The 13,491-nt window shown below is 35.6% G+C and overlaps 1 long non-coding RNA gene across 1 annotated transcript in view; it reads left to right on the top strand.

Moving 5' to 3' along the window:
* LOC111091914 overlaps window positions 1–4,070 on the top strand; it is a 237,625-nt gene extending 233,555 nt beyond the window's left edge. The window contains exons 8-9 of the long non-coding RNA XR_005376966.1: window positions 657–806; window positions 3,420–4,070. This is a non-coding gene — a long non-coding RNA (uncharacterized LOC111091914). The remainder of the gene's footprint in view (window positions 1–656; window positions 807–3,419) is intronic.
* The last annotated feature ends 9,421 nt before the right edge of the window (window positions 4,071–13,491 follow it).

The following is a 13,491-nucleotide window of genomic DNA, read 5'->3' as shown; positions in this document are numbered from 1 at the left end:
GAGTTTTATTCTTGTTTATGTCCTGTGTCTCTTGTAGATTTGCAAAGGCTTCTGCTTACACCATTTTTAACCCCAGATCCAGGTTGATGGAACAGCCACCATGTGGGGTATTATTGCTTGCTCTGGCAGAAATAAAGTAAGGTCCTAGAGTATCTCACACAACTTGATGCCCTGGCCTTGAAGCGACACACACTCCTCACTTGTGCTCATTCTTCATTGATCAGAACTAGTCCTATGACTCCAACCAACCACTGGGGAATACACCAGGAAGAGCCCAGCAAAAAAGTAGCTGGTTGTAATTAGGAAACAAAACTGGTAACTACTATACTTCTCCTGAAAGAATTATTTTTGAGACTTGACTTTTGGTGGTTCTTGAGAGCCAGTTGTCCCTATTTAAATAAACCAATGCATATCAGTTTAACTGAATCAACATTTTGTATCATCTACTGGATGTCAGATGCTGTACTAGGTATGGGAGATAGACAAAAAACATTCTACGGGTCTCAGCTTCAAGGAGCAACCAGTCTAGTGAGACAGAGAGTCATAAAACTAAGTAAATATAAACCCATATATGTCAAGTGCTATAAAAGAGGTAAGAAGCAGATTGTATGGAAGCATAAATTGCTATGGAACTTATATGCACCCCATTAATTCAGGCATTATTATCAATCAAAAGATGGATACATCAGAGAAGACAGAATAAACATCTTAGCCCACTATATTCACTTCACCACCATCACCCTATTGGTGTTGGGCACACACCTACAAGTCACCTGCAGATCAACTGGCATCCCCTTGAGAAGTAGGTAAGTTTGACTCTAAGCCACAATTCCATGTCTAGTGGAAAGCCAAACCCCACTTCATGATTGCTGCAATTTCCAAGGAGGCCTGTATTCTCCTAGTCTTCTTTCCCTGGGTTTCTCTTTTTCACAGTGTTCCATATTGTGTCACACATGATCTGGAGCCCATTGGATTTCCACAAAAGAAACTACTCGTAGAAAATCTTGTTTGCATAACAGACCTCACAAAAGATTTGGTGGGAGGAACTGGAGGAGAAGGAAGGGCATTGTATGTTGCAGCAACACAAGTAATTTCAAATAGAATGCTAAACCAATCTGGAAAATGCCCAGAAACTAACACACTAGAGAAGCTTCAGTAGCTTTTCACCCCACTTGGTCTCTGCTTCTCTCCATCTTGGGTTCTTTTCTCTCCTTTCTCTTCTCCTTTCTTATTTTTTTGTAACAATTAGGATAGGCTAGATTAATTATGCTGTGGTAACAAGCCAGTCCCCAAATCTCATTGACCCAAAACAATGAAAAGTTATTTCTTGCTCATGCTACAAATCTATTGTGGATCATTGAGGGGCTGCTTCCAATCATCCCTATATCAGGAGCAAACAAAATTTTCCTACTTAAAGGGTACAATTCAGTGCTCGTCTTTTGATGCCTGGTGTTTAGTAAACCTTGATCCTTATGGATTTACTTGATCCTGACTCTACTCTCATAGTATTTTCCCAAACTAGTTTTATTTCTGAGAGAAATAAAACTCTGCTTAGATTATGTATTTTTTTCTTGTAGCAAATATCAATTTACAATATATGCATACTTGTTAATAGGTCTAGTACAGTTCCCTCCTCTGGAAGTCTGGGAGAGAGACTTAAACTCTTCTAGCAAGTTTAGCAGATTAGATCATGAAACATGCAGAGAGATCCATCCTAGTATGTCTTTGCAAGTATAAGGCCTTTTTTCTTGGAATACCCTTCAACTTGTTAGTGAACCTTATTTTGGTAATAATTTCACAATATACACATATGTCAAATCATCACTTTGTATCCACTAAACTTACACAATGTTCTTTGTTAATTATATTTTAATATAGCTGGAAAACCTTGATTGTTCCTCTGATTGGCTGTTTCTTATCATTAAGTTTGGCCTCAACTCAAATTTCCTTGTAACAGAGGAATTTTCCTGACTACTATATCTAAAAAACAAAAAACCTCTTCCCTATATATATGGTATTCCTATATTATTTCCATTAAGGCACTTATTTCTTTTTTAAAGATTTTATTTAAATTCTAGTTAGTTAACAGTGTAATATTGGTTTCAGGTGTATGATATAATGATTCAACAAGTCTATACATCACCTAGTGCACATCACGATAAGTGCTCTCCTTAATCTCCATCACCTATTTAAACCAACCCCCAGGGCAGCCTGGATGGCTCAGCGATTTAGCACCTGCCTTCGGCTTGGGGTTTGGCCTTGGAGACCCAGGATCAAATCCTGTGTTGGGCTCCCTGCATGGAGCTTGCTTCTCCCTCTGCCTGTGTCTCTGCCTCTCATGAATAAATAAAATATTTAAAAACAGAAAAAAAAATACCCTAACCTCCTCTGGTGACCATCAGTTTGTGCTCTATAATTAGGAGTCTATTTCTTGGTTTGCTTTTCTCTTTTTTTCCCCTTTGCTCATTTTTAAAAATTTCTTAAATTCCATATGTGAGTGAAATCACATGATATTTGTCTTCCTCTGACTGACTTATTTTGCTTAGCATAATATTCTGTAGTTCCATCCATGTTGTTGGGAATGGCAAGATTTCATTCTTTTTTGATGGCTGAGTAATATTCCATTGTGTGTGTATGTGTGTTTGTGTGTGTGTGTATCTTCTTTATCCATTCATCAATCAATGGACACTTGGGCTTTTTCCATAATTTGGCTGTTGTAGATGCTGCTGCTATAAATACTGGGGTGCATGAATCCCTTTGAATTTATTTCGATCTGAAATTACCTTGTACACTTATGTTTCACATATTTACTGTTTATTTCCCCACTAACATAAACTCCATGAGGATAGGAATCTTGTTGTTTTTACATACTCTTACATCCTTAGCCACTTTGAACAGTTCCTGGCCCATAGTAGGCACACAATAAAATTTGTTGCGTAAATCAATGAGTTTGTAGACTCCTTTTGACAGCCTTCCCATCAAACTCATGTGTCATGACCTTGTTATTACTGTCTCTGAGTTTGGGTATCTGTATGAATTTATAGGAACATAAAAATGCTTAGAAGACAGATTGTAGTCTGTGAGGGCTAAGCTACTCCATTCACTTCACAAAACCAAACCCCCAAAGTAAATAAATCAATGTAAAAATCTTTAAGGGATTTTTGTACAAGTGCAACTTTAAGACAAGTCTCCTCATCATGCCTTCTAGCTAGATTGTCTTCACTAGACTTATCTCTTCCTCTTTCTACCCATCTATCTCTTCCCTCCTACCTTCCATTCTTTCTTTGTTGTCTTCATTTATTTCTCTCTGTGTATCTTCCTGTCTTTCTTCCTCCCTCTTTCTTTTTCTCTTTCTCCCTTCTTTATCTACTTATCTATCATCCACCTCTTCTGAAACTGGGTAATTTTTTTTAATCTAGGGAGAAAGAATTGGCTCCTTGCTGTCATTGACAGAAAATTGATTCAGGGGAAGAACCATGATATAGAAGACAGCCTGTCTGACTGGGACCTAGGAGCAAATCACTCTCTGGGCCTCCATTTCCTCCTCTACAAAAGGAAGAAGAGCCTTCAAAGGCTTATTTATGAATTTCTAAGTCTGTGAACATTTTAACAATGAAATGGTTAATTTTTAGATTTCTGATTTTAGTATTTTAAAATATTGTACCTACAGGTAGTTCCAGTAGAATATTGTTTTGTATTTTCTTTATAAAATATGTAGATGATGACACAATGATGTACCAATGTGGAGTCTGCAACACCCACATGGAATCATTCTTGGGCAGTGTAGTCACTCCCCTTATCTTTCTGTTTAGGAAGAACAACAGCAATAACATTCTTACAGATGCTAGCCTTATCCTCACTTCTGCAGATTTTGAGCCTGCAAACTTTTCAGTGAGATGATGTGAGAAATGGTCATTAGTGGCTTATAATAACCAAAAAGCTGTTTTTTGAAAAAGACATTAGACTTTCCTGGTTATGTGAAATAGCTTTAGCAATGAAGATGATTTTGGTCATGGAAAAAAAAAAAACACACAGTGAAATCACCAGTGAGAACCATTCCACAGCAAACAGTGGTGAATGTAAGTGAGTTGCCATTTTGAAACTAAAACATTTTTACTAAAATCCCAGCATCAGTCAGATATACCTTCATGTGCATGAAAGAAGGAGCAGGGCAAATAGATAGATGCAAGAATAAGCAAGTGAACAGAAGCATTAGTGTGGAAACAAACAAATGCCTGGCAGTTATATAAGAAAGATGATCATTTTTCCCAGTAGGAACAAGTAAAGAGAATTCATTGTTATCAGAGTGTTTTGCAAAGCAAAACTCTCTTTTGGTCATTCATATCTTTATGTCTAAACCTGGAGTGCATGACTTGGTAATGAGGGAAATGAAATGTCCTCTGTCAGGTAATTTGGATTCCCGTGGACCCAACAAAGTTCCCCAGGGGGAGATTACATGGCTCTGCCCTTCCTACTGACACTCCCACCATCTCTTTAACCCAGTCAATTTCTACCTTAATATATGTTTTCCTGATAAACCTCCAAATTAAAATTTTCCTACCTAGAGATAAAAGTGACATGCGTTTTAAAGAAGAGTTAAAAAAACAATCTCGAAAATATTTTGAAATGCTGGTAGGAAAATTTAAAACTAAGAAATAATATTATTTAACTAGAATAACTTTGAGATTGCACAGAAAATGTTCAAAATAAACTTTCTTTTGTTTGAGACAAAGTAGTGTACCAATTATTTTTATGTTATAATGAAATTTTATATAGTTAGAGCAATGTATTCCTATTAGTTTTTTCAAGATTTCAGGATTTCAGGATTCCTTCTTTTCAGGAAGAAAACAATATAACAACAAAAGAAAAATACATTTGGTCTGTGTAAATATTGTTAAAATTATCCTTATTTTGTCCATGTTGCAATGCCTTATAACCATTTTTAGATTTAAATTGTTTTAATATAAATACTATAAAATTTCATATATTTAACAATTTTGCCTCGCCAAAGAATGGAGGGAGGGAACCTCAGGGGTCTGTTAAATTATTTGGTTCATATCATATAAATGAAGTATAAGATTTATCTTCATCTAAGGCAATTTTATTTTATTGTTTTATTTTTTAATTTTGTATGTTTGTAGAGAGGGCAAGGGGGCAGAGGGAGAGAGTGAATCTTAAGCAGACTATGCATAGCATGGAGCTCAACATAGGGCTTGATCTCACAACCCTGAGATCATGACCTGTCTGCTTAACATGACTGAGCCATCCAGGTGCCCCCTTCTAATGCAGTTCAGAATAAAAGTTATATTGTGTCTATAAAATTTTTCTGCTATCACAAATATTTTTTCAATGTAAATACTCCAAATTTTTAAAATATAGTTTTAATTTATTGTTGTTATAAATGAATTATTCTGATGATCAAAACTGTGTGTGTACATGTGTATTTGTGTGTACGTGTGTGTGAAGTTATTGTTTGTGGAAGTTTTAAAAGATAGCTGCATATTCTTTGGCACTCCTCCCATTGAGAGGTAGTGGCTGAGCAGATCTGTATTGCCTTAACTAACATAGTAACCTGGAAGTAAAGTCATGTGATTTCTAAGGCTAGATCATAACAAGCTTTGCAGCTTTTCACTTGCTGGAACACTTGGTCATAGAGCTCTGAGACACTATGTAAGAAGTGCAACTACCCTAGGCCTCCGTGCACTGAAAAAGCCAAAGCCACATGGAAAGGCTACACTCAGGGTAACACTGTTGTTGGCTGAATTCTGCCTTCAATACATCCCTGCTCAGGCACCAGATGTGTGAGTAAAGAAGCCTACCTATTGTTTTAGCTCCCAGTCATTCTAGTGGCTCATAGTGAACTCTTCCCAGTGGAGACATCAGATGATATGGAGCAGAGAAAAGTCATCCCTGCTGTGCCCTAGCCTAAATTCTTGTCCCACAGAATTCGTGAGTATAATAAAATTATTGCCATTTTATGCCTCTAAGTTTGAGTTGGTTTTTGATGCATTGAAATTTACCATAATTTTTCTTATGCTGTGTACTTCTTCATTTTCTGATTATAGCTTGTACTTCTAAACTTCTCAGACCAAAAAGCAAATTAAACACATACTATAATATGAAATGGCAGAGTGTTGCTAATTTTACAATATATGCCATCTCCAAATTTACTTTCCCTATATGTTTATTAAAATGTATATTCCTAATATATCCAAGGTATAAAAAATTTCATTAGAAACTTCAGTGTCTCTCTAAATGTTTACATTAGGGATTTAGAAGAACATGTTAGTAAGTGGACAATAGATGGAAAAGAATGTTCAAATTCAGTTGCACATACTTGTGAAATGTTTTAAAAATATAAGATAACTGCTTGGGCTCATCATCAGTTCCATCCTCACACTTATACTTATATTGACTTTTGTGATAATCACATCCATTATTTTATGAACTTAGCCTTCAAGATAGAAAAATGAATGGATCATTGACTGAACTGGTCAATAGGCTATTATAATTTCCCTTAATACAGCAATATTGAAGAATCCCAGTTTGTTTGAAAGCTTACAGTTGCTGAATAACCATGAAAAATGATATGTATGATAATGAAGACACTGAAGAAATCTAAAAATTGGAAGGCAAAGACAGCAAAAAGTCATGAAACCAGAAAACTATTTTCAAGGTTATTTCAGAATTTGGCTAACTTTGTGCTACATATTTTTGAGGTGTGAATTAGATATTTATTTATTTATTTATTTATTTATTTATTTATTTATTTATTTATTTTTGTGAATTAGGTGTTTAAGTCAGCCAACCTTTACTTCATGTTTACTGTATGCCAGATAGATGGGATATTTATCTCATAGCATTTAAGCTCCCTAGGCTTGGATATTTCTAATCTCTTTTCATCAGAAATCATTTGCATTATGAAGATATAGAGAAAGAGAGTGAGAGGAAGAGAGAGAGAGCTAGTGGGGGTGGGGCAGAGAGAGAGGGAGAGAGAAACTCAAGCAGACTCCACACTCAGCACAGAGCCCAACGCGGGGCTTGATCTCATGAACCTGAGATGATGACCTAGCCAAAACCAACAGTCAGTTGCTTAACTAATGGGGCCACCCAGGTGCCCCATATTGGGAAGATATTTTTAAACAAATGAAATGGGAAGGATATATTATATCTTAACAAAATCATGATTTCAGACAAGGGTCTGAAAACTGTGTCTCATTCATTGTTTATACATTGTCTTGCTTTGTGCTGCAACAGTATAGCCTGCAAAGCCTAAAATATTTACTACCTGGCCTTTATGTTGACTCGTGATTTAATAAGGGTTTACTAAACCAATTTTTAAAAAAAATTTCATTCAGATTTGCAAGAAGTCAGAGCAGGATCTTCTTAAAGAATGTTATTTCACAAGGATTTGGGTGGCTCAAGTCATTTATAAAGGAAATTAATGCCTTTCATCTAGGAAGTGATGCTCAAAACTTGTCATTGACTAGGTATTATTAACAAGGTCAAGCAAATTAGTACCTCATACCTGGAATCAATCAGGTTGGAAAGAAAATAAACTGTGGGATTATGAAATAGTTAATTTGCACTTTAAAAAAGTGCAACTATTGGGTTCTTGACATTTTACTTAGAATTTAGAGCCTTTGAGCACCTTTCAAATTATTGCATAGAGGGCCATCCCTCTACCTTCTCTGGGAGAACATCTTTGGTTTTCTCTCTTCTCATCTGATGTTCTTGGCTAGTGTTCCCTGGCTTGTGAGGCTATGTGTGCTGGGGGTGAAGTAATTCAGCACTGGTGGGCTGAGTTGTCAGGAGATAGAACATGTGGCCTGGCCTGGAGTGGCTTAAACAAGTGTGATTTGAACTGTGTGTGACAAATTGAGCCAAGGTGAGTATCAGAGCATTAGTATCCATCCTTGAATTGCAAGCACATTTACATAATGGAAGCGCTATTAGTAGAGAAACTAAGGGAAATCTTAGGAAATGAAGTGAACGCATGGATAGGTGAAATGATACACCCCTGGGTGACACAAAACACAAAACAGGAGCCCTAGTGGTTGTCCACATGGCATGTGGCAGAATTTCTTTGCCATTTTGTGTTCTTCCAATTTGGGAAATCAGCCGGCTCCTTTAATTGTGGTAATGGAGCTGTGCTGGCGCAGATCACACCTAAATGCCCAAATATTCCAACATCCCCACTGCTTCCTATCATAGATCATTGTGATGAAGAAGCAAGCCCTTCCAGTTGATGCCTCGAACTGCTAAAAAGTATGCTTACTAAATAAACAAATAACATAATGTTAGATATCCATGTGATCATATTTTAATTGAGGTTCCCACCAGTTACTGTCACAAAAGAATAGAATCATATAGATGTAAAATACAAATATAAACAAAAAAATCAATCTAGATTTCCACCTAGTATATTATTCTAATCCAGGAATATTTAATTTGAGGCTTTTTTCATGCCTACCATTTTCTGGGGATGGTCAAATTATATATTTTTTCTGAAATGGAAATTTATTGTAGCATTAATCCAGCAAAGGGTGATGGGAAAGTTTAATACTCCTTAAAAACCAGTCCTTGCTGGGTGCCTCGGTGGTTCACTTGGTTGTCTGACTCTTGATTTCAGCTCAGGTCATGATCCTAGGGTCGTGAGATAGAGCTCCCTGCTCAGCAGGGAGTCTGCTTCTTGCCCTCTCTCTCCCTCTGCCCCTCCCCCTGATAGTGCTTGTGTTTTCTCTCTCTAAAATAAATAAATTTTAAAAACAAAACAGTCCTTACCTTATTTTTATCTCCTTCATGTTAGTCCACTTCCAACACCTAGAGCCATGTCTATGGCAAAAAAAAAAAAAAAAAAAAGAGTTTTCTTCTGAATGATGTGTCTATCTTGCAGTATGTATAAGAATGTTTTTGTTCTAAGTGGACTATGTTTTGTCCTTTGCAGGGCAGATAGTGGAGAGCTTCAAAGGGGCAGAAACTGCCCTGTGCTCCTGGGGTGTGGATATAATCGACTCTGATTCTGCTAGCTCTCATTCTGCTAGCCTGACATCAAATGGGCCTCCTCTATCTCTGAGTTGAACTTTTAAGGTACAAAACACCTCCTCAGGAGAGTGAAAATCTTCCTTTCCCAAGACCAAAGGGGCTCACTCTCAGACCCTGGAATTTACAGTGTCAGGAAACCCTACCTTGCAGTTACTTCTGAATCATCTCCTTCTTTCTATCTTACAAACATAGCCTTTAGCAATTTATTTAAAATGCCCCTAATCAGGGAGGAAAAGAATTATTTCAGGAGGGGAGATGTTAGTTTTGTCACTGATTACTGAATAACTTCTTGGGAAAGCACTGCTGTTTTAAGTGAGTGAATTTTAAAATTACAGAGATTAGTAAATGGAGGGTGGCAGAGGACCAGCAATTTTTAAATATTTTATTGTCTATTTTTGCAAAGTCTAGCCAAAGGGCTGTATAGTCATATTATTTTTTTTAAGATTTTAATTATTTATTCATGAGAACACAGAAGGAGAAAGGCAGAGACACAGGCAGAGGGAGAAGCAGGCTCCATGCTGGGACCCGGACATGGGACTCGATCCCGGGACTCCAGGATCACACCCTGGGCTGAAGGCAGGCACTAAACCGTTGAGCCACCGAGGCATCCCTGTATAGTGATATTAGAGAACTTTAAATCTTGCAAAAATAATCTATTATCAACCTTCTAATAACTAAGGAACCAGGCTATAAATACTATAACAAACCTCAGCTGGATACTGTAGTATGTTTTAACTGTGGTATAGCATTCATGTTAGGAAAAATAGATCAGCACTGGAATTTAAAAGACTATATGCATATTGTACAATAATTCACCCTGTGGAAAAGATTATTATCTTATAGTTGTAAGTTCTCTCCAGTATAAAGGATGATTTGAAGAGTTAAGTAAAAGTATAACTTGCCAATCTGCTTTCTAGGCTTATGACCTTTCCAATTGCCATATGCCTATGTAAATACCACCAATAAATCCTTCAATTCTTCGTATCTGTCAGTGTGAGAGGAACGCTGAATCTAACCATATGGCCATACTTTCTCTTACAGTGATCTCTGTCTTACTATGAGGTAATTGGGCTCTTTCTTTATTGATAATAATAGAAGAGTACTGTACCAACATATTATTAGAACAAGTATATATAATGACTTATAGGGTCTGGAGAATAGATTTATGAATTTATGTTTGTTAACCAGTTTGAGAAAAGTTTAACTCTAATTGCTGTTTTAAATACCATACTATTTTTTATCATACTTCCTTCCCACATTCTGTTAATGTATATTGATCCCCTTGCAAACATGAACACACACATAAGTACATACAAATCATATGCACATAATTTTATCTACAATATCAATGGTATGATCTATGATACATACTAACCCTATAGGTCTAGATTGGGAACCACTGCTTTATGACAGCTTGATTGTCATGTGGATTTTCTGACTGGAGACTAATTACAGTTTTCCTTAGTTTTTAAAACTCATTATTGAGCTCATACTCAATTATGGCAACAGAAGAGGATAGGCATCCATTTTAAAAAGTTACATCTTTATATTTACTGGTGTATTGCAAACATTAAAAAAAACCCAAGCAAAATTCTTATAGGTATGATTATTTTAATAGAAACAGATTAAGCATGGATGATATTTAATAGACAGATTGACACCAATGCCATCATTCAGTCTGCCTATTATAAGAAGAGTTGCATAAAGGCTTGCTCTTCTCCAAATGTCTTTTTTCTTCTTGACACAAGACTGACTAAATTGCAGAGATTCTTATAGTTGGGGGTAGCCATTTGACTGAGTTTTGGTCAACAGATTGTGGAAGAAAATGCTGCACATCATTCTTGAGTTGTCTTACAACAGACCTCCTATGCTTGGTCTTCATGGCTTGGTGGAGATGAACACAGAGACCTTGGAAGGCACATGCTGGAGATAACAAAGGCATAAAACAGAAAGGACCTGGTCCCTAAATCACTTCTTGGAGGAAAGCTGCTGCTGAACCTCCATTTTGGACTTTTGTGTTAAGCTACATAAGGTTTGGGATTTTTCTATAATAACAGTTAAAAGTATCTGAACTTCTATACACTGTTCACTGAATAATTCAGAGTTGAAAACTATACGGATATTGCCAAGAGTGTTCTCATTCAGTTTATTTTCAGTGTTTTGTGGTGCATACTGTTTACTAGTGACTAGTTAGATGGAATAATAGCTGATGTTATCTAGTTTCAACTTAAACTAATTCTCAGTGATGGACAAATGCCTTAAAAAGATTCCTCCAGAGAAAATATTTTGTGAAGAGTGCTCTAATAATACAGATATGGAAATCCCAAAGAGACACAGATGCTACTTCTCTATGAGTTGAATAAAGTCTTCAGCAGTCACATAGATGGTAAAAACAATAAATTTGTTATTGTTACAGATATACACCCATCATTAGTAGCAATATGCTTTGTTCCATGTTGTATCTTGGAGTGTTAGGCAATAACAGGAAGCACATATATAAAATATGGGGGAGCGTGTGTTCATTTTAAAACCTTGATAAAAGTACCTAAAATTCTTTGGAGAGCACTCGTCTAGAAACTCAGGATCCTATATTCCACCCACACATTAAGAAGAATATAAATTTACCACGACCATTTGGATACTGTGGTTCTAGAGACAATTTTGGGATTAGCCTTATCTAAAGTCAGTACTCAGGAGCCTAAGGCTATCCCACTGGGGATCCCACCAAAATCAAAGAGTTATCAATTTAGTCATTAAAAAAAAAGAAAAAAGGAAAAACATGTGTACCCTTTTCATGTATATATACTAGGCTGACTTTTATAGTGATTTATTCATTTGAACATAGCGAATCTTTGGACCAGCTGGAGTTTGGGGCTGTAATAATCTGCAATTTCAGTTTCAAGATTAAGGAGGTAATACTTTTCTATTTAATTATTGAGGTTTATGTAGAATAGTATTGAATTAATTGGCAAACCTGTTACAGAATTGATGGAGGGCAGAATTTATTTTAAGCTTTAGATTTTCCAAATTTTAATAACATCATGGATTTTCTAGATGGTTTACCTAATGTCTAGATACTCTTGTTTCTACAGAAACCACAACACACATGTGTTTAGGAGATCCACTATTTTTTGTAGTGAGGGGAAAAGTAACTTCATTTTTTTTAAAAGATTTTATTTCTTTGTTCACAAGAGACACAGAGAGAGAGAGAGAGAGGCAGAGACACAGGCAGAGGGAGAAGCAGGCTTGCAGGGAGCCTGACATGGGACTCGATCCTGGGTCTCCAGGATCATGCCCTGGACCAAAGGCGGCACTAAACTGCTAAGCCACCCAGGCTGCCCAGTAACTTGATTTTTAAGATGTTAATTTGTTTTTTTTTTTTTCATTATAAAAATAGTATGTTTCCATTAAATAAAAACCATTAGAAATTGAGAAAAATATAAAGAAAAAACTTAATTTATAATCCAGAGATAGCTTCTTATATTGTATATTATGTCCATATTTTGTATATAGATTTGTATCCGACTCTTGCATTTTAATATTATAAAAATGTCATTTGTTCTAAACTATGCTATTCTGTGTTTTAAAAGTTAGGTGTGATTATTATTATTAATGAATAGATAACCTTATGAAGTACCATAATTATTTTAAGTATTTCCTTATTGCATGTTTAAATCAATTCCAATTTTTTTCCTGCTATAAATAATGCAATGATGAACATTGTTCCACATTAATCTTTAATTGAATTTCTGTAGTTACTCAAGATAAATTCCTAGAAGTGGAATTATACTGAGTCAAATTATATGAACATTTAAGTGGGTTCTAATAGTTTTACTGGAATGCCAGCAGTATTGAATATATTTTCTTTAATGATATATTACTTTTGTTTTTTGTATTTCTTTGCCTACTGGTTAAGTTGAAGTCCTTTCATACATTTACTAAGTTTGTTTTTCCTCTATTAGCATATCAGTTGTACTTTTTTTTTATACTTCTTTTATATTTACAACAAATCCAAGTCCATATTCAAATAACACTATACCAGTTTATAGGTAGTGAGTACCTTATAATAACAATTTCTTCCTCTTGTCAATTGTGTCATTGCTGTCATTCATTTCATTAGTATGTAAGCAGACATAAGCATATATAACTATAGATAAAACATCTAAGAATGCATAGTTGAATGCATTGTTGCTCTTATTATTTTGAACAAACTGTTATCTGTTAGATTAAGAATAAGAAGAATAACAGTTTTATTTTATGGTCACTTACTCTTTCTTTGATATTCTTCCTTTCTTTAGGGAGATCTGAATTTGACCTATATTATTTTCTTCCTTCCAGAGAACTCCTTTTAATATTTCTTATAAGGCAGGTCTATTAGCAACAAATTCTCTCAATTTTTGTTTGAGAAAGTCTATTTCTCCCTCACTTTAAAAGGATAATTTCACA

The sequence above is a fragment of the Canis lupus genome, chromosome 23, assembly GCF_011100685.1.
Source record: "Canis lupus familiaris isolate Mischka breed German Shepherd chromosome 23, alternate assembly UU_Cfam_GSD_1.0, whole genome shotgun sequence".
Lineage (NCBI taxonomy): Eukaryota > Metazoa > Chordata > Mammalia > Carnivora > Canidae > Canis > Canis lupus.
This window is presented reverse-complemented; position numbering and strand designations above follow the sequence as displayed.